This window comes from Lolium perenne, unplaced genomic scaffold (genome assembly GCF_019359855.2).
Source record: "Lolium perenne isolate Kyuss_39 unplaced genomic scaffold, Kyuss_2.0 unplaced18, whole genome shotgun sequence".
Taxonomy (NCBI): domain Eukaryota; kingdom Viridiplantae; phylum Streptophyta; class Magnoliopsida; order Poales; family Poaceae; genus Lolium; species Lolium perenne.
In genome coordinates, this window is record NW_027248976.1 from 957,498 (window position 1) to 979,448 (window position 21,951).

The following is a 21,951-nucleotide window of genomic DNA, read 5'->3' on the forward strand; positions in this document are numbered from 1 at the left end:
AGTCAAAAAGGTGTAACTTCACTCAGTTCGAGGGATGGATGGCGCTTTCTTGTGTGTATCGACATGTCACATTGCTTGGTATCTCCTCGCTTTCAAGTCTTGATGAGGGGAGGAGGAAGCTAAGCCACGAGTAACCCTCGAAAGGCATTTAGGCACAATGGGTCATCAAGAGGAGATTGTTAGATACGTTAGGGTCATTTTCTTCCTCGCACGTTCGGAAGTAACCTTTTCCCTTCCCTGTTTTGCAAGTTCGAATGAAAATAATAATGTGGTGGCAGAGAGCGCGCATGCGGAAGAGCGTGCTGGGCCTGGTCAGAAGATGCCAGTGAAACGTTAGTGAACGACTCCCTTATTCATTGGTGCTCACGCCCCTGTGACTAGCGGAATGGACTAGTGAAACGCGTCCATACTTAGTTCTCGCTATCGCTTGGATTGCTTAGTCTGTGCTGCCCACCTGGGCTTGGACACCTCCTCCCAGAGCTGGTTCTTATCCGTTGATGCCCCTCTATGAACTAAGAGCTGTCTTCCTGTCCCCTACCCCCATGTGAAAACAACCGAGCTTCGCTCGAAGATCCAATAGATGGAGCAGCCGGCCATTGATAGTGAAAGCTTTAGATATAGAGAAGAATCAATCCGTGCTTTTTCCGTTTGTACTCCTTCATGTCCCCTGCACCCCAATCTGAAAAAGATCCAGTCTGCTCTCGCTGCTCAATCAACCCACCAGTGCAATCCATTTTCACGCTGCTTAAGAAAAAGTAAATCATTTCATAGCTCGGAAAGGGAAATCGCACGTTAGTCTGTCGGTCCAGGCACACCAACCACTATCCAAAGCAAAGGTTTTTTCCTACTAACCCAATTGAATGTCACATCCAGGGCCTTCCTTGTGAATGTCGTTGGCCCCTTCAATATCTTGTCTAGCGCGGTCCTTGTCAAAGAAGAAAAGAACTGCCTCGTCCATGAAGAAAAGAGATATGCGCAGTTGAGGACAATTTGTTCATCGTGCGAGCTTCATGCCTGGTCGAACTGAAACATCTTACCCGTATGCCTTCCTTCCCTACGGGCTCCAGGAAGAAAGATGTCACGAGATACCTTTGTGTGAGAAATCCAACTCTCAAAATGACATACACAAAGTTGACTAGTTGATGCGAAGTGCCTGTTTCCGGACAGCTTTTAGAGGTAGCATGGGCTAGCGAGTAGTCCCCTGGCCGGGTGGGTCTGAGTAAACAACTTCCGGCGTCTCTCCTTTTTGTCCAAAATTGGCATCTCCTGATTTTGGAACTCATTGTTTAGGGGGACCAATTCGCCTATTTCATAGCACCTTTGGGAGTCTTCGATGGAAGCAAAACCCACGATGGTGCTTATCTAGCTTCCAGTTCATGTGGGATTCCTTGCTACTACCTATAGCTCTTCAAGGTTTTGAAGATACATTAGCAACTTTGGCCTCTATGATTGAGATTACCGAGGGACTCTAATACCAGTCTTGGTGCAATCGGCAGGGTCACCCGCCTACAGTTTTAGCCATATAAACTTGACAAGATGAGGATGGTTATGATCCGACAAGGTATGATGACATATAGGCCATACTTCCTAAATAGGTAAAGTAACCACCATAAGCTGAGGTGAAAGATCAAGTTGTACTTTTCAAAACTCTGCCCTGTTTATTATCTGTGGTGATAAGTTTTACATAAGATAATTTAACGGGATGCACCTTATCAGGATGCAGATCTAGATCACAAGTAAGCAGTGATGCGCGAGATGGGTGCAAGATCGAGGAGCTAGGAAGGATGGAAGAAAGCTTGGCCCTTTTTTCACTGAACTACTCAAACTTTGTGTTATAAAAAGCTTAAATAGCTCAGTTCGAGAGAGGGTTGAGCTTCATCGGTTAATGTGCACCAAAGGATGAGGTTTCTTTCCCGTCCTACAAATTGAAACCGTTCTAGCTTGATACTGCGATATCAGAAAATCATCCAACGGAGCATGGAAACCATTTCGGTGGCGGTAATAGCCTCCAGTAGTTTTCTATGGAACCATACCACTATGGTCATCTATATGATTAGACCGTGCCGCTTCACTAGACTTTCCCGAACCATCCATTTGATCCCCACAGTCGTGACACCACTTTCTAAACAAAAGTTGGCTAAATCCAATGCGGAACCAAGCAGTAAGATAAATTCATCATGGTAATTATTACTCAAAAACCAAAGTGAACGGAGAGTCAGTTACAATGACTCAATTGTTGAGGAATCATGTTGAAAGAACAACATTCTGTGTCATAAATATCGTATATAGACATTTTTCATGTATATCCGGACGACGCTTTTGATTCCATTATGAAAGTATGCTGTACTGGACTTGCACCCCTAGTTACGCAGAAGTGCAAGCACAGAAGCGGATGACCGGACCTTACCAACATACTCCAAAAGTATTCTATACTGGGGTCTGTGCTCTTGACAAGCAGTGTTTCCAGTCTAGCTGTGTCAAATCAGGTGTTCAGTGTCCTTCTAGGTTCTGGCTGGTAGAGCAGAGGACTGAAAATCCTCTTTAGTTTAGCGTGTTGGGCTCTAAATCCTTGCTGCGCTTGCTGTGGTTCGAATCCACCTCAGAACGAACAATGAATGAATGTGAGCGGTCAACTAGGTAAGCATGTGCCCATGAAAGAAAGGACTAGGGAGGGATTGAGAGAAGCTTTCACAGTGGAAAATGAAAAAAAGCATATCGTTCTTAGAAATTGTGGAATTTGACTCAGTTAGAGCTATGGTTTAGCATCAAGAGGGGAGTTTTGTAAAAGCAACAGGAAGAATTGCTCAGATACCCGTGAGCGAGGCTTACTTGGGTCGTGTTATAAATGCTCTGGCTAAACCTATTGATGGGAGAGGCGAAGTTGTAGCTTCGGAATCTCGCTTAATTGAATCTCCTGTTCCGGGTAGAATTTCCAGGTGTTCTGTATATGAACCCCTTCAAACAGGGCTTATTGCTATCGATTCGATGATCCCCATAGGGCGCGGTCAGCGAGAGTTACTTATTGGGGACAGACAGATAGGCAAAATAGCAATAGCCACAGATACAATTCGAAAGACAAAAGGGAAAGATGTAAGAAGAACGAGAGCGAGCCAACTTCACCCGCCTTCCTTTCTATCTGAGTTCTTCCCTCTTTCTGCTTTCGAACTACTTGTTATGTCACCACCTTTGATGTTGACTCTGACTCTGAGTGGTTAGAAGATCAGCAGATAACCTATTCGAATTTCTTACTTACCACCTGTATCTCAGGAAACAAAACAAAAACCGGAAATGACAATCCTTTCGATAGTATGTACTAAATTACTTTGTACGAATGCACATATCGGCCGTCGGGTAGCTGATCACCATTTCAAAGTGTATATCCGTGGTTCAAGAAATGGAATTGCTATTCTCGATTCAGACAAGACACTGATTTGTTTACGAAACGCTCTTCATTTTATAGGATCTCCCAGTCGTCAAAAAGGCCGTTCCTTCTTTTTAAAGACCAATCATTCATTTTATTTGGAGATAATGGAAGAAATGGCGAGCTATTTAAGAAGCTATTTAAGAAATGTGAATTCTCATTGTTTCGATGATTCTCCATGGAAGATCGGGGTGTTTTTGACCAATTCTTTTGTAAATAAAAAAAATCCATTCAAGAAAGAAGAAGATCCATTTTGGGCTGAACCAACAACCTGATTGTGTGATTATTCTAAATGCAGATAGAAAGTCTTCGGTCATACTGGAAGCTGATCGATCACAAATACCTATACCATCCTTAGGTGATTCTACGATCCCATGGGAATCCTGTAAAAGAATCACTTATCCCATCCCATCTAGTGATACTATAGAAATAGTTTACTTTTTTGTCATTCTATCATGAAAACAGTGATCATTGAACAGAAAGCGATGACGGTGGAAACTAAATCCCGAATCAAAAAAACCAATTCCACTTTCCCTAGGGGGACCATGGTGAGAGGAGCCTCCTCCTCAACCTCTTCCCCAAAAAGGGGAAGGGGAAACAATTATTGGATTTTGCTGCTTCTTTTCACTCTAGCGGCTCTTGTGGTAGCAACCGTTTTTTTACAGGTTGATCCCTCTTTTTTCGCGTCCGATCAAGCTAGGGAACTTCTAATCGAATGGATTATATAACTTTTGCAATCTGCTTATCATATTTTTAGGGCAATTTTGGAAGAAACCTGGAATGGACGTGGTCGCTGTGCTCCCATGGGAGGGACGGAACTGGAAAGTCCTTCCCGTTCGGGGGAGGAAACATACAAAGCCCCACACGTTCATCTAATTCTATCATCTGATAGTGATAGTGTAGCGTTAACCAAGGGGGTGGGAGCGATGTTCCTCCTTTAAGTATTGACTTGAACCGAACGGCTGAGTGTCAGGAACATATTCGGCAATATGCCGAATCAATAAAAGATTTTAGAATTGGCGAGCAATTTGAGAGTTTCAAAAACGATGAATTCACTAAACCGCTCTATGAGCAATTATGTGCCTACAGGGGAAATGTTGATGCTGTCAAAAACAAATGTATCCGAGAAATCTCGGAGAACTTTGATTCAACAGACGATGCGTTTATTGATTTCGTCAAGCAGATGGATAAGAGTCAAGGGCAAAGAAGAGTGATATTCGATCTTATCAAGCTTCATTTTAAGGATGAGCTAGATAACAAACTACAACAAAATGAAAATCAAGAGGAGGAATTGGGCTTAAATGAGTCTTCGTCTGAAGATGATTCAGATGAGGATAACTGAGCCTGATCCTTCTATATGGGTTCGAGGACCCGTTGGTCAAAGGAAATGGGAAGATCTAGGATAGGCGGCCAACCTCCTGCTCTGTTTCTACGAGCCTCTGATTCTGAGTTCTCGGGATTCCAGAGGTTGACCCGGAGTAAAAGTTCTTCATTTGAAGACTTAGTTGGCCGGCCCGCAGATTAGGAAGGCTTTTCTCGCCAACTGAACTGCGTAACCAAAAGCGACTCAATCTTGGTAGAGGATAGGTGGGTCCTGGTCCAACCTAAGTCAGTTCGAACCTGACGAGTCGTTCGTTCGTGTGGAGAATCTCTCTCCTTACTCAGGATTTCTTTATCTTCGAGGCGAGGCATATTCATATGTCGAAGAAGGGGGAAGTGTCTCCATTTACGCTCATAGAACCCGGAAAAATGAATATACCGTCGTTTAAGGACCAAGGATGCGATGTGAGAAGCGTAGGTCGGAGTAGCAGGAGTATGCGACAAGCAGTTGCATGTTTGATGTGGGAGATCTTCTGTAACGAGATGAATTTGAACACTTGGAATCCTCGCGGATATAGCTGCCACGAGGGCTCTTTCCCACTTAATAGATTCATTCCTTCGTTACGGCGGTTGAGGGTACCTGCCGTTCAGAGATGCTATCAGAGTAGGAAAGTTAGCCAAGTTATACTGCTTAGTTTAGATAAAGCACCCCGATCATACCAGACGCAACCCGATCATTGTATACATAACATAGTGGAATTTTTTTGAATTCTATCTGCCAAACATTTCCCATTTCCAATTCAAAAACCACTAGGCATAGAAGGAAATCTTTCCCGGTAGAAGGTTCTCAGTAATCAGCAGTGGGAATAAGCCCTTCCAGTCTTTTTCGCCAAAGAAGGTTTTGGAGGAGGAACCTATGGGAACGGCAGTCCTGCATCGAGATTATTAGTTGCTTACCGCTGCACATTTTATCAAGATCAACCTGTGGGAATAGCCGTCCCTTCCTTACCAAAGAAAGAAAAAAGGAATGACGCGGTCTGGTTTACAAGTAAGAAAGAAATAGGATTAACAAGGGTAAAGGTGACGTTTTAGCTCTTCGTTCCGCTCTTGGTTTACAGGCTTTGTTAACCGGACCGGCAGGTGTATAAAAGGGGGCATTTTCTGGGTAGGTTTCCCTATTAAGTCAGCACCGGATCAAGATTGGAGACCCACCACAAGCAGAGAACAAAAAGCCTAAGAGTGGTGACCAACCACCTATTAAAGGAGTAACAGAGCAAAGCGGAGAAGAGAAGGGGGAAGAAAAAAGGTTCCTAACTCATTGGATAGCTTAATCTATTGGTCAGGGATCCCATCTTTACTTTACTTTATTTAGGTGCCTAGACTTTTCGGGGCATAGGGTAGATTTCACAGTCCTTTAAGTGAATACGCCTTCTCTTTATGTATAGAGCTCTTAAAGAATGGATCAGCTCCTAGCGAAAAAGTCCAAGGTCTGAATACCAAGAGCGGTCAAACACAGTGATCGGTCCCGGTCAATGGGTAGAAAAGCCCGCTCTATAATCTTAAGTAGTCTTCGACTAGGTATATAAAATGGATAAAAAGAAAGAAGGGGAGGAGAGGAGATAGATGCATTTCACTAGGCGTATATGATATTGGAAAGAATAGAATCGAGTAAGCTTAGGCCAACCGATAAGTCATCTTTGTGTAACTTGCCATATGCCTACTTCTAAGCTAAAGTAAGGAAATAGGGTGAGATAAGCAAGAATGAGCCGAACGAAGACGTAAGGTTTGTTTAGATGTAGTCTTTGTGCTTTTAAAGTTGCTTCTTGCGAAATCAACTAAGTTCGAAAAAGCCATGCCCAGGTTTCCGGGAGTTTAGATAAGATATGTCAGCTGTTGGAGGATCAATATTATCCGGGGGGTCCATATATTATGAGGGAGTATAGAGAGGGGGTCTAGAGATAGTACAGTCTGTAGTGAACCTATTCATTAAATGGACTTTTCCCTTACCTCTCATCAGCTTCCCTTTCCCTCGCCGGTGCAGTGCCATCTGGATACCTCATAAATAAATAAAGCAGGCCGGCTAGTAAGCGATCCCGAGGGGCTATCTTCTCTCCCATGCTGGTGCCTTGCTTAACTCAAGTATAAAGTGGAAATTCAAGCCAAAATCCGGGGTGATAAAATTCCATTTGAATCTTGAGATCCAAGAAGAAGGATAGCTTCATGAGTTCGTTCTGACTCCTAGCTTAGCTGGAAAGCTTTCGCTTGTATCTGGCAGTGGGTGTAACATCCATCATACTCAAACAGAAGAAGGTTTGCTTATCTAGCTCCAAGGCAGTTATAATCATTTACAGAACCTGGGTTTGCACCTACTGAGGAGGAGAAAGGGCCGACGCACAATCAAATGAACTGGATTATGACAAGCGGAATTGGCGCTTTCTAGAAGGAGCTGTCCTGGTTACTCACAGGACCGATATTCCCTTTCCTCGACCTCATGGAATGAACTAACTCATATGCAGTGAGCATATTATCAGTGACATCCCTCACGATAGCGAACTTGAAGAAGAAGCTGTTTCGACATCTACTTTATCCCAAGTGCAATAATGCTCCAAGTACGGGTTTTCGAATTCATTCCTCGCTGACCGCGCGTCATCTTCGGTTCACGATTGAGGCTCAGATGGAGACTGATGAGATACAGGCTCTGGCTAAGGTTGACATCCAGGCTCTGGACAAGCGATAAGAGAGACTTTCTGAAGGATCCAGCTAAGAAAATGAAATGGGTTAGTGGGAACAAGCAGCTAAAGCGCAAAGGTAAGGATGAGCTCGAAAAGTGCAAACTTGAATGATAGCTAGTGGTGGATTGAGACTTTTGAGCTTCTCCATCGATCACTTTTGCGGAAGCTGAGTCCTTTCTTTTTAAGCAAGTTCAAATCCAGCAAAAAACGAGTATCAATCTGTCCCAAGTGCGGACAGGAGAAGCCAGGTCGGATTACGACATTGAATTGAATTGAGTGGCCCCTTCCCTTCGCATCACAGCATCAACCCTGATCACCTCGCTTTACGTCAATATTGGTGAGCATGCCACAAGATGTACGATTTGATTGGTTACTCAAGTGTCTAAGTGTTAGTTTCAAGTAAGTGTTAGTTTCTTCTTATGATAGACTGAAGGCTTATCGGCGCGCGAAGGTTCTCTGGATTGGTTGTGGTTAGCGCTGGGCGAAGGATTGTCAGTGTAAAGCTACTGTTCAACTCCATGTTGTTCAGGAAATGGTGGAATTATCGCGGAGTACTGCTGCAGGCTATTCTATGTTACAGGACCATGATGACTCTGCTTCGGATCTAAGGGTCCTCTCCGCTGAAGCTAATCAGAAATCTCCTGCACTCCGTTCCATTCAGTTAGCTTGCTCAGTAGTCCATAATTTTGATGTTACCCTCTTCTCTTGGTCGACTCGGGCAGCACTCATTCCTTTTTGAATGCATCATTGGCATCTCATATTGAAGCTCAAATTGTCATCTCCTGAATCTGTGTGTGCAGGCAGCATCAATTTCTCACCTAATGGTATCTTTGTTCTACCGGCACATACATTTCGATTTCCTTGGTCAACGGAAGTCACCTTTTCTTTTTCCTTGTTTTCGTCATGCGTCGATTCAACATTCGTTGGACTTTGTAGCTTCAAGGACGTAGTCATCCTCTCAAGATTCTAGTCATGATATTGCTTAAAAAGAAGCCCTACTTACCTAGATTATCAAAGGACCCAGTCGAGCCCTAACTAGAAAAGTGCATGGGTGACCAAATTTAGGACAAAGTAGGCGCGGAAGATCCACATGCAACGAAACATCCCTCACGAGTTCCAAACCTGACCTTCTTTAAGCTGCTTCGACTACGGGAACCACAAGGAAAACGGAACACGAGCGGGAATGTGGGAGTGGGTCCTTCCATATAGTTGGCTTGATGGCCCTTGTGGACAGAGTCTGTTCTCATTAGAGAATTGACCTTAGAACTTTGTGATCAAGACCCGTGGTTAGTCAAGTAGAAACTTTCTCTCCGGAAAGGAGGTCCGCTTATTTACTTATCTGAAAAAGCAAAAGGTAGGTAGGCTGTTTCAGAGAAGAGTACGTGGGTTTTCACATAGCCGGATATGAAAAGAGACCCTAATGAGTAGCTTTTTTTTGATTCGTAAACCCTTCTTTCTGTGCTTATGGAATCAGTCAGTGGCAGGTCTTGGCGATTGAATTCATCCCGTTTTACTTTGTTGAGTGCGATCTGGTATTGACTTGCCCTTATTTTCCATCGATCGGGTAGTTAGTTAGGTCCCGCGGACAAGAAGTCCTATATACTGAAATAAGAGGGACTCCTTCCAGGCATCGCCGTTAAGGTGCTCTTTTGATAGATTTCTATACCTTCCCCTCCCTTTCCTCTGTATCCGGGCCTACGCGAACAGCTGCTTGCTTATCGATTCCTACTTGAATTCCTATCTGTATGCCAAGAGGAAGAACCAGTAACTCGAAAGCTGACTTTAACAAAACGCTACTGCTTCTATAGAGCGACAAAAAACACATGCTTTAGCAGTACGAAAACTCTATAGTTATCTTGTCTGGCCAAGGGAACGGAACTAGAGCTACGCATACTTTTCCTTCCGTCGTATCTTGCTTGACCCGACCCTTGCGGACTTGGAAAGGAAAGCGGTGCTTTTTCACACCAATTGAAATCATAATTTTCGTATATATAAAGAGACAAAGTCAAGTCGAGTTCAAGTCTACCCGCCGGCTCTTCTTCCTTCCTTAAGTTCTAAAGAATGAGGTTTTGATGCCCAAATTAATGACCTGGTTTTCGAAGAAGAGTTCCCAGATGATAAAGAGGATTCTGAAGAAATAACGTAGAGTAGACTTTGACGGATTTCGTTCATGATGGTCAAATAAAACAAGCATGAGCTGTCATTCCAGTTGAACCCTCCCTTCTAGACCCTGTAATGCTAGTACTATTGTTCCGGATCCAAAGATCGAAGTAGTTCAGGTTTCGGGTGAGCAGCTGTGGAATTACTTTCTCTTTCCCTTTGCATCAGCTTCAACCTCATCGTAGTTATGCACACGGTCAGAGCGATCCCAGTAATAAAATCCAGTATGTAGACTAGACCAATTGCGAGCTCTTCACTACCTTTTTTCCGTCGCATATCTCTCCCGAAAAAGCTTATTAAGAAGAATCAGATGCATTACTTCCCCCTGTTTCAAGGAAATACAATGAAAAAATAGGGCTATTAAGGCCAGCATCAACAGAGCGGAAAAGAAGGCTTAAGGTTTAGACATAGTAGCCAGAAGTGCCCATTATTCTAGAGTTAACCACTGAAGTCTTTCGAAAAGGCATCGCTACCGGAGTCAAAAGATCGAGGGAAACACCACAGGAGATATTATTGTTCCACGACCTTGTGAACTTCATCGACCGCCTCGCTCCTTAGTCGCTTGTATCTGTCCGCTAGTTGCACGCATTGTGGGAGGGGTGGCTCTACCAACTGAACTGAACTAAGTTACCACTTTCCAGTGAAGTGAAATGGGCGATGTGAATATGAAGTGCCAGAGTCTCCTACTACGGCTGAGCAGTGACCAGGAAACGTTCAACATTAGAACCTGGCGCTACTGTCTCCTATAAGGGCCACTCAATCTTTTCTGAGAAACTAGCAAATCAACACCATCATACGCAATTCATTCGAGATTCAAGACAAGGATGCCATCACAAATAAGAGAATCCGCCCTTAACTAACCTTAATTTGTGGATCAATTTGCTTTCAATTCACTTGATTTGGGTAAAGATCCACATCCATATTAATTAAGGAAGACGATGATAGGTCGAATGGGTAGGGGTATGATTCAGTCGGAAGAAGGGCAATAGGTTCCCGCGCACTAGATTGGGATTACAGTGAGGCACGCTGCGGTACAGACAGTGCCGAATCAGCGGATGGCCCTTTTTACTCTAAAGCCGTTGCCGGGCGCTAGGCAGTATTATGGGCTGTGCGGCTAGAAGACAGTTATCATATCATATTTTTGAGCATTATACATAAGAAACAGTCTCAACTCGCGGGTGTGATGGGAGCCAGCGGAAACAGAGAGAGGTACTTCCCACAAGTAAATGAGTAGAAAACAACTAGCTAAATAACTAGCTCCTTCGGTTCGAAAAAGGGTGGATTCGACCTCCTAAAGTTCAACTCCCCTATTCCATTTTCCATACCAGAGTTGGTACGTCCGTCCACAGCAGAATGGAGTCACCCGCGCAAGGGTCATAGTTATTTTAGAGCAAATAAGAGGTTGGTAGGCTTTTCAGAGTGAGCATACGGTGGGTATCCTATTGTGCAAGGATTACGAAAGAGAATGGTGGGATGGTTCTATTAGCCCCTGGGGCAGCGGGAGTCATTGGAGCATACATTGGCAGCTCCTCCAGCGGCTGCACCTCCTTGCATGCGCATATTGATTGCTAGGTTATCCACTTACTGGCTGGAAGAAAGAAGGGTCCCATTGATTTCTTTTTATCAAACTTTCTCTAAATCATTTCTTGTCAAAGAATTCCCGCCAAGTGAGTGATGCGGGAGCAGCCACATAAGATGTTACAGGAATGCGGTGCCTCCTCCCCGGGACTGCCTGTGAGGCTTACTATGGATGGCTTTTAGGCTCCGACCGAAGTACCCCATGCGAAGCTAGAAGAAATCTCTCATCAGAAGAATAAAATAGATAACCGGGCCTAAGAAGCCGATTGTACAATCGAGAGGTAGGGTGGTAAGGTCCATACGTAGGCTCGCCCTCAACAGATGCCGGTTTTCATTTGCCCATATTCGTTATGATTGTGGTATCGAAGCTGTTCATTGAGATCCATAGGTTCACGTTACAACCCACCAATAGTGGATTCCAGAGCTGAAGGCGAAAAAGATAGGATAATGTTGCTCCTCAGAAAACGCGTATTAGAGTCTCATTGGCCCTCGTCGATGGAGTGGGGCACTGTTTACTTACAGCCTCTACGAGTTGCAAGTGAATGGGGCCGTAAACATGTGGTAGAATTGATTCAAGTAGGACATGCATGTGAAGATGAGCAGTGAATGGATAGAAGGAGAGCCTTTAGGCGTTGTCCGAATGGTTTGAAAGGAATAAATGTATTTGCGCTTGGCTGTTGCCTAACTTTCGGGTAGGATGAAAGAATCAAATCTCCTGTTGTTCTGGTCGAGTAAGGTTGAGTCTCCCCTATTTAGTAAGTATGCGAGAGTCAAATCATGATTCAAATCACTAGGTTTAGTGGCCCCTATCATTAAGGGCGTGACGAAGCTATCGAAATGAAACGTTGATGCAGTTATTCTTAAGATAAAGATGGGTATCCATGCCTCTTAGTTCCGGGGAGATACTGGTTATGCCAGTGTGGACAAGTTCAAATGGAGCAAACCCGCAAGAGCATGGAGCATAGGATTTGAATTAGCCCAGATAGGGAGGCGCGGGCGAGCAACTAAAGCCGACTTCCTTCCTCTTTGAAGAATTAGCATAGATGGATTCTTTTCCCTCGAAAAGCAAAAGACTAAGCTCATGTTTCCTTTGGTTAGGACAAACATCCGGAACGATTGAAGCGCCAAAGTGGGAAGTTATGACGTGGCTGAGCAATCTCAAGAACTAGGACTGGAATGCCAATGCGGATGGCAGCGATCGAGCAACTAAACGAGCGAACTCCAAATAGAAATCTTTTGCGCTTTCCTAATGTGTTCTAACAGGTGTTACAAGCTTCGATAATCTAGCGTGAACTAACCCGAACTAAGGTTTCGCTTCCCTAAACTATGTGGTATAATCACTTTAAGTGAAGCATGTCCCGGATAGGAGAAGGCCAGCTGGGTCATTTGTTTGTATAATTACGAGTCAATTCACTCCTGCGGTTTTTGCCCGAGTCAAAAGACAAGCAAGTCCTTTGAGTACACAGCGAACGAAGTGCCCTTACCCTTCTTCTTAGTAGACGAAGATCAATTTCCACTATTTATAGGTTTTGATGCCAATTTGCTCCTGGCAGGTGAATGTGAACATCTTTTTTTATAGATTGTTTAGGCGCTCCTGGGGGTATCTTCGAATTTGTAAACGTTAGGAGCAGCTTGGATAATCCCATCAATAACAAGAGATTGCTTTAGTTACTTGGCTAGAGGAATGATTGGCGTACACTAATGATGAAGAAAGTGAGTCTTCGAACAAGGGAGACTAAGCGGGGGCTCCAAAGCACCTGATGAGGAGTCCCAATTCACTATCCGAGAATGGACCTGGCTCTGTTGAAAATGCTCATCCACTTCTTGAAACTGCAAACAAACCCTGCTACCGACTTTGCAAGGCCCAGCGTATCCAATAATGTCAACCGTTGATCCAAAAGATAAGGGAAATGGTCTAAACCAATTGGCTAGTGTGGTGAGTAACCTATGCTCCAAGGGAATAGCATCTTATGCCATCCTGTTCCAGAATTGCCTATAGCAGAAAAGGAGATCGTTTTTCAACTGTGGATTACTCATGTGAGTGACCAATCCTCACCATTGGTTTCACGGACAGCACTTAGTAAGCACCATTCATTTGAGTCAGCTAGACACCGTGCGTGATATGTGCCGGACCCTTTTTCCCAATCTCGAGATTGACTGTGAATATAAGGCGAAAGCCGCGCTAAAGAAGCCCTGTTTGGTTGTAAGTGCGAGGTGGATCCAGTATCACCATCTGTAACGTCAATTCAAGAGTTCATTGTTGGGCCCGAGGTACTTGAAAGGTAGGGAGAGATCTGGCTAAAATTGAGGTCATTGCGAAGAAGTTCCCCGTTTTCTATAGGGAATGAATCCGCGAGATTGGGTCAATTTGCACAGTTTGAGTCTTCCTCGCATCCGTTTCTGCAGTAGTTTCACCATCCATCAGATATGAAACTAATACAATTATGCTGTTCAAGCTTAATAAAAGTATGTGATCCATGGTCTTTTTTATGAAATCAAAGTGTGGAAGGGGGCACGGGAAGGTGATACCAAACTAACGCTACTAAGCATCTACGAATGTAGACGCAAAAGAGCAATATCGATACAAGAAAGTGAATTCCATTATCATGGGTGTCCCTTCTCCTTCAACTGTAAAGCCTTTGCGCATAAGTCGTTTTTGATAAGCTAGATTTGTATGAATCGCTCAGCTTGAAGGTAGGTCCTTGTCACTCTCTTTTCTTCGGCAACGAACATTGCCTTCAGCCGGGATCCGCTGTGGCTGGCGCCAATAGCTACCTTCGATATGGACACTTGGGCTTGCTTACTGGCTTGAGGATGGGATGCCCTACCCGACGAGTCATGCAAGGCTAGAAGAAATGGAATTCTCAAATAAAGTATAAACAGGTCTTCCCCACTGCTGCATAGAATCTGAGCTGGGTGGAATTGAAGTTCGGTTTCGATCAAGACACCCCTGCCTACTTACCTAAAATAAACTACTAATGATCAACCGATCACAGAGGTCCTTTTCCAGCAACTTCAAATCAAAAAGCCCATAAAGAATGCTTGCAGATCTTTCTTTTTATTACGATGACGATATGGACCTCGTTACTATCTGATACGTCTCCGACGTATCGATAATTTCTTATGTTCCATGCAACATGATTGATGTTATCTACATGTTTTATGCACACTTTATGTCATATTCGTGCATTTTCTGGAACTAACCTATTAACAAGATGCCGAAGTGCCAGTTGCTGTTTTTTGCTGTTTTTGGTTTCAGAAATCCTAGTAAGGAAATATTCTCGGAATTGGACGAAATCAACGCCCAGGGGCCTATTTCGCCACGAAGCTTCCAGAAGTCCGAAGACGAGATGAAGAGGGGCCACGAGGGGGCCACACCCTAGGGCGGCGCGGCCCCCCCCTTGGCCGCGCGGCCCTGTGGTGTGGGGCCCTCTCGCCGCCTCTTGACCTACCCTTCCGCCTACTTAAAGCCTCCGTGACGAAACCCCCAGTACCGAGAGCCACGATACAGAAAACCTTCCAGAGACGCCGCCGCCGCCGATCCCATCTCGGGGGATCCAGGAGATCGCCTCCGGCACCCTGCCGGAGAGGGGAATCATCTCCCGGAGGACTCTACGCTGCCATGGTCGCCTCCGGTGTGATGTGTGAGTAGTCTACCCCTGGACTATGGGTCCATAGCAGTAGCTAGATGGTTGTCTTCTCCCCATTGTGCTTCATTGTCGGATCTTGTGAGCTGCCTAACATGATCAAGATCATCTATCTGTAATTCTATATGTTGCGTTTGTTGGGATCCGATGAATAGAGAATACTTGTTATGTTGATTATCAAAGTTATATCTATGTGTTGTTTATGATCTTGCATGCTCTCCGTTACTAGTAGATGCTCTGGCCAAGTAGATGCTTGTAACTCCAAGAGGGAGTATTTATGCTCGATAGTGGGTTCATGCCTGCATTGACACACAGGACGATGTGACAGAAAGTTCTAAGGTTGTGTTGTGCTGTTGCCACTAGGGATAAAACATTGATGCTATGTCTAAGGATGTAGTTGTTGATTACATTACGCATCATACTTAATTTAATTTGTCATTTGCTTTGCAACTTAATCTTTGGAGGGGTTCGGATGATAACACGAAGGTGGACTTTTTAGGCATAGATGCAGTTGGATGGCGGTCTATGTACTTTGTCGTAATGCCCAATTAAATCTCACTATACTCATCATGATATGTATGTGCATGGTCATGCCCTCTTTATTTGTCAATTGCCCAACTGTAATTTGTTCACCCAACATGTTGTTTGTCTTATGGGAGAGACACCTCTAGTGAACTGTGGACCCCGGTCCAATTCTCTATACTGAAATACAATCTACTGCAATACTTGTTCTATTGTTTTCTGCAAACAATCATCTTCCACACAATACGGTTAATCCTTTGTTACAGCAAGCCGGTGAGATTGACAACCTCACTGTTTCGTTGGGGCAAAGTACTTTGGTTGTGTTGTGCAGGTTCCACGTTGGCGCCGGAATCCCTGGTGTTGCGCCGCACTACATCCCGCCGCCATCAACCTTCAACGTGCTTCTTGGCTCCTCCTGGTTCGATAAACCTTGGTTTCTTTCTGAGGGAAAACTTGCTGTTGTGCGCATCATACCTTCCTCTTGGGGTTCCCAACGAACGTGTGAGTTACACGCCATCAAGCTCTTTTTCTGGCGCCGTTGCCGGGGAGATCAAGACACGCTGCAAGGGGAGTCTCCACTTCTCAATCTCTTTACTTTGTTTTTGTCTTGCTTAATTTTATTTACTACTTTGTTTGCTGCACTAAATCAAAATACAAAAAAATTAGTTGCTAGTTTTACTTTATTTGCTATCTTGTTTGTTATATCAAAAACACAAAAAAAATTAGTTTACTTGCATTTACCTTATCTAGTTTGCTTTATTGTCTTGCACTCTATATTAAAAATACAAAAAAAAATTTAGTTACTTCTGTTACCATGTCTAGCTCTGAACCGGTTACTTCTTCGCCTGAAGAATTAGTCGTCACTTTTAAACAAGGGGATGAGGAGAGTTTTAAGGATGCTTGGTCTAGAATTTTTACTTCTTATCGTAAAACTGAACCTCAAATGACTCTAAGTTTGCTCCTTAGTAATTTTTATTTTGGTCTTATGGTTCGCTATAGATATGCTTTGGACACTTTAGTGGGAGGAGATTTCCTTCATTGCAATGGGGATCAAGCTTTTAATGCCATAAAGAAGTTGGTTGCATCACATGATTCAGCTAATAACTTTGATTCGGCCCTCACTAGCATATATAGTAGATTAAACAATCTCGAGATAAGTACATCTCGCTTGAATGATAACTATTGTCATGTTCGTAATCGTCTTGAACAAGTTTTAGTGAACTCTAAACTTTCATTGTGGGATCCTGCTGTTAAAATTGTTATCGGTGATCGAACTCTCCATGCCTACTGTGATATTATGTATGAATTTTGCCTTATGCCTGAAAGCATTTATAAATCTTTGAAACTTTGGGGAGTCGATGAAGGAGGAGAAGGAATAACTCTCATTGATAACTCTACTATAATCCCTAAAGGAATAGCCGCAGGTGTGCATATAACCATTCTTGGAAGAACAATATCCATTGATTATCTTGTTATTGAAACAGGAAAACTCACACTCGGAAGATCCCTGCTGAAACTATTGGGAGCAGTCATTGATGTTGGAGAAGGCACTCTGAAATTCACCTCTATACCGGGGGGAAATCATATATTTCCTAAACCAAAGGGAAAGAAAAACAATAAGAAAGGTAAGGGTAAAGCCCAAGGTAAGGTTGACATGCCATCTCTCGCTAATACTTGATACACACTTTCTGCGCCTAGCTGAAAGGCGTTAAAGAAAAGCGCTTATGGGAGACAACCCATGTTTTTACCTACAGTACTTTGTTTTTATTTTGTGTCTTGGAAGTTGTTTACTACTGTAGCAACCTCTCCTTATCTTATTTTAGTGTTTTATTGTGCCAAGTTAAGCCGTTGATAGAAAAGTAAGTACTAGATTTGGATTACTGCGCAGTTCCAGATTTCTTTGCTGTCACGAATCTGGGTCCACCTCCCTGTAGGTAACTCAGAAAATTATGCCAATTTACGTGCATGATCCTCAGATATGTACGCAACTTTCATTCAATTTGAGCATTTTCATTTGAGCAAGTCTGGTGCCATTTTAAAATTCGTCAATACGAACTGTTCTGTTTTGACAGATTCTGCCTTTTATTTCGCATTGCCTCTTTTGCTATGTTGGATGAATTTCTTTGATCCACTAATGTCCAGTAGCATTATGCAATGTCCAGAAGTGTTAAGAATGATTGTGTCACCTCTGAATATGTTAATTTTTATTGTGCACTAACCCTCTAATGAGTTGTTTCGAGTTTGGTGTGGAGGAAGTTTTCAAGGATCAAGAGAGGAGTATGATGCAACATGATCAAGGAGAGTGAAAGCTCTAAGCTTGGGGATGCCCCGGTGGTTCACCCCTGCATATATCAAGAAGACTCAAGCGTCTAAGCTTGGGGATGCCCAAGGCATCCCCTTCTTCATCGACAACATTATCAGGTTCCTCCCCTGAAACTATATTTTTATTCCATCACATCTTATGTGCTTTTTCTTGGAGCGTCGTTTTGTTTTTGTTTTTGTTTTTTTTGAATAAAATGGATCCTAGCATTCACTTTATGGGAGAGAGACACGCTCTGCTGTAGCATATGGACAAGTATGTCCTTGGTTTCTACTCATAGTATTCATGGCGAAGTTTCTCCTTCGTTAAATTGTTATATGGTTGGAATTGGAAAATGATACATGTAGTAATTGCTATAAATGTCTTGGGTAATGTGATACTTGGCAATTGTTGTGCTCATGTTTAAGCTCTTGCATCATATGCTTTGCACCCATTAATGAAGAAATACATAGAGCATGCTAAAATTTGGTTTGCATATTTGGTTTCTCTAAGGTCTAGATAATTTCTAGTATTGAGTTTGAACAACAAGGAAGACGGTGTAGAGTCTTATAATGTTTTCAATATGTCTTTTATGTGAGTTTTGCTGCACCGGTTCATCCTTGTGTTTGTTTCAAATAAGCCTTGCTAGCCTAAACCTTGTATCGAGAGGGAATACTTCTCATGCATCCAAAATACTTGAGCCAACCACTATGCCATTTGTGTCCACATACCTACCTACTACATGGTATTTTCCGCCATTCCAAAGTAAATTGCTTGAGTGCTACCTTTAAAATTCCATCATTCACCTTTGCAATATATAGCTCATGGGACAAATAGTTTAAAAACTATTGTGGTATTGAATATGTAATTATGCACTTTATCTCTTATTAAGTTGCTTGTTGTGCGATAACCATGTTTACTGGGGACGCCATCAACTACTCCTTGTTGAATTTCATGTGAGTTGCTATGCATGTTCGTCTTGTCTGAAGTAAGGGCGATCTACACTGAGTTGAATGGTTTGAGCATGCATATTGTGAGATAAGAACATTGGGCCGCTAACTAAAGCCATGACCCATGGTGGAAGTTTCAGTTTTGGACAAACATCCTCAAATCTCTAATGAGAAAAGAATTAATTGTTGTTGAATGCTTAAGCATTAAAAGAGGAGTCCATTATCTGTTGTCTATGTTGTCCCGGTATGGATGTCTAAGTTGAGAATAATCAAAAGCGAGAAATCCAAATGCGAGCTTTCTCCTTAGACCTTTGTACAGGCGGCATAGAGGTACCCCTTTGTGATACTTGGTTAAAGCATATGTATTGCGGTGATAATCCAGGTAGTCCAAGCTAATTAGGACAAGGTGCGGGCACTATTAGTATCTATGCATGAGGCTTGCAACTTATAAGATATAATTTACATGATGCATATGCTTTATTACTACCGTTGACAAAATTGTTTCATGTTTTCAAAATCAAAGCTCTAGCACAAATACAGCAATCGATGCTTTTCCTCTATGGAGGACCATTCTTTTACTTTCAATGTTGAGTCAGTTCACCTATTTCTCTCCACCTCAAGAAGCAAACACTTGTGTAGGCTTGTGCATTGATTCCTACATATTTGCTTATTGCACTTATTATATTACTCTATGTTGACAATATCCATGAGATATACATGTTACAAGTTGAAAGCAACCGCTGAAACTTAATCTTCTTTTGTGTTGCTTCAATACCTTTACTTTGAATTATTGCTTTATGAGTTAACTCTTATGCAAGACTTATTGATGCTTGTCTTGAAGTGCTATTCATGAAAAGTCTTTGCTTTATGATTCACTTGTTTACTCATGTCATATACATTGTTTTGATCGCTGCATTCACTACATATGCTTTACAAATAGTATGATCAAGATTATGATGGCATGTCACTCCAGAAATTATCTGTGTTATCGTTTTACACTGCTCGGACGAAGCGAGAACTAAGCTTAGGGATGCTGATACGTCTCCAGCGTATCGATAATTTCTTATGTTCCATGCCACATTATTGATGTTATCTACATGTTTTATGCACACTTTATGTCATATTCGTGCATTTTACGGAACTAACCTATTAACAAGATGCGAAGTGCCGATTCTTTGTTTTTACTTGCTGTTTTTGGTTTCAGAAATCCTAGTAAGGAAATATTCTCGGAATTGGACGAAATCAACGCCCAGGGGCCTATTTCGCCACGAAGCTTCCAGAAGTCCGAAGACGAGACGAAGAGGGGCCACGAGGGGGCCACACCCTAGGGCGGCGCGGCCCCCCCTTGGCCGCGCGGCCCTGTGGTGTGGGGCCCTCTCGCCGCCTCTTGACCTACCCTTCCGCCTACTTAAAGCCTCCGTGACGAAACCCCGGTGCAAGAGAGCCCACGTCACGGAAAACCTTCCAGAGACGCGCCGCGCCGATCCCATCTCGGGGGATACGAGGAGATCGCCTCCGGCACCCTGCCGGAGGAGAGGGAATCATCTCCCGGAGGACTCTACGCCGCCATGGTCGCCTCCGGTGTGATGTGTGAGTAGTCTACCCCTGGACTATGGGTCCATAGCAGTAGCTAGATGGTTGTCTTCTCCCCATTGTGCTTCATTGTCGGATCTTGTGAGCTGCCTAACATGATCAAGATCATCTATCTGTAATTCTATATGTTGCGTTTGTTGGGATCCGATGAATAGAGAATACTTGTTATGTTGATTATCAAAGTTATATCTATGTGTTGTTTATGATCTTGCATGCTCTCCGTTACTAGTAGATGCTCTGGCCAAGTAGATGCTTGTAACTCCAAGAGGGAGTATTTATGCTCGATAGTGGGTTCATGCTGCATTGACACAGGGACGATGACGAGAAAGTTCTAAGGTTGTGTTGTCTGTTGCCACTAGGGATAAAACATTGATGCTATGTCTAAGGATGTAGTTGTTGATTACATTACGCACCATACTTAATGCAATTGTCTGTTGCTTTGCAACTTAATACTGGAGGGTTCGGATGATAACTTTGAAGGTGGACTTTTTAGGCATAGATGCAGTTGGATGGCGGTCTATGTACTTTGTCGTAATGCCCAATTAAATCTCACTATACTCATCATGATATGTATGTGCATGGTCATGCCCTCTTTATTTGTCAATTGCCCAACTGTAATTTGTTCACCCAACATGCTGTTTGTCTTATGGGAGAGACACCTCTAGTGAACTGTGGACCCCGGTCCAATTCTCTATACTGAAATACAATCTTTGCCAATACTTGTTCTCTTTGTTTTACGTAAACAATCATCTTCCACACAATACGGTTAATCCTTTGTTACAGCAAGCCGGTGAGATTGACAACCTCAGCTGTTTCGTTGAGGCAAAGTACTTTGGTTGTGTTGTGCGGAGTTCACGTTAGCCGGAATCCCTGGTGTTGCGCCGCACTACATCCCGCCGCCATCAACCTTCAACATGCTTCTTGGCTCCTCCTGGTTCGATAAACCTTGGTTTCTTTCTAAGGGAAAACTTGCTGCTGTGCGCATCATACCTTCCTCTTGGGGTTCCCAACGAACGTGTGAGTTACACGCCATCACTGTCTCATTTGCTTATATTTATATAAGTTCTCTTAAAAAAGGTAGATATTTTAAGAATCCTACTCCATTAGCCCTAATCTTTGTAGTAGGATAAGCGACATCACTATATCGTCTTGAGATTTTCCCATGATGCATCCTAGGAGAGAATGAAGTTTGCGCGCTGGTTTCCACCATTCTCTTAACGTAGAGCTTATTTGACTCATTCTCAGCTCTTTTGATCTCGTAATGCTTCGGATTTCCTTCTCTAAAGAAGAGAAGACCTAACTCTCTAGGGTTGGTGTTAGTAAGAGACAGGATATCATGAACGTCTCGCTGAGGCTTCCAGATACAACTAACTGTATTCCGTGGAGGATCAAGACCAAAGTTCGTAGTTCCTGTCTCCTTGGCCGCATAGTACTTAAGGATAGTCCATGAAGGGGTTCGGAGTAGAAGGTTCGGTTCGCTATTTGCTACTGTCTAATCTAGTGCGCTTGCTTACGTGTGCTTTCTTTCTACTCTAGTGCGCTGAGCTGCTTATCCTTCCAATTCCGCTCGCCCCGGTCCTTGATCGAAGGCCTGGTATCCGCACCGACGCGACTACTAATTCAAAGGCATGCTCTACCTCGCACCTGACCAGCAAAATGACGTATAGTAACGTCATAGCTGTGACCCGAACCGCAGTGCTCATCAAAGAAGGGCCCGTCGCTTCTTTAG

General features: G+C 43.4%; 1 pseudogene; it reads left to right on the forward strand.

Annotated features, from left to right (window-relative positions):
- Nucleotides 1–3,182: 3,182 nt before the first annotated feature.
- On the forward strand, nucleotides 3,183–4,763 carry LOC127321055 (small ribosomal subunit protein uS2m-like; annotated as a pseudogene).
- The last annotated feature ends 17,188 nt before the right edge of the window (nucleotides 4,764–21,951 follow it).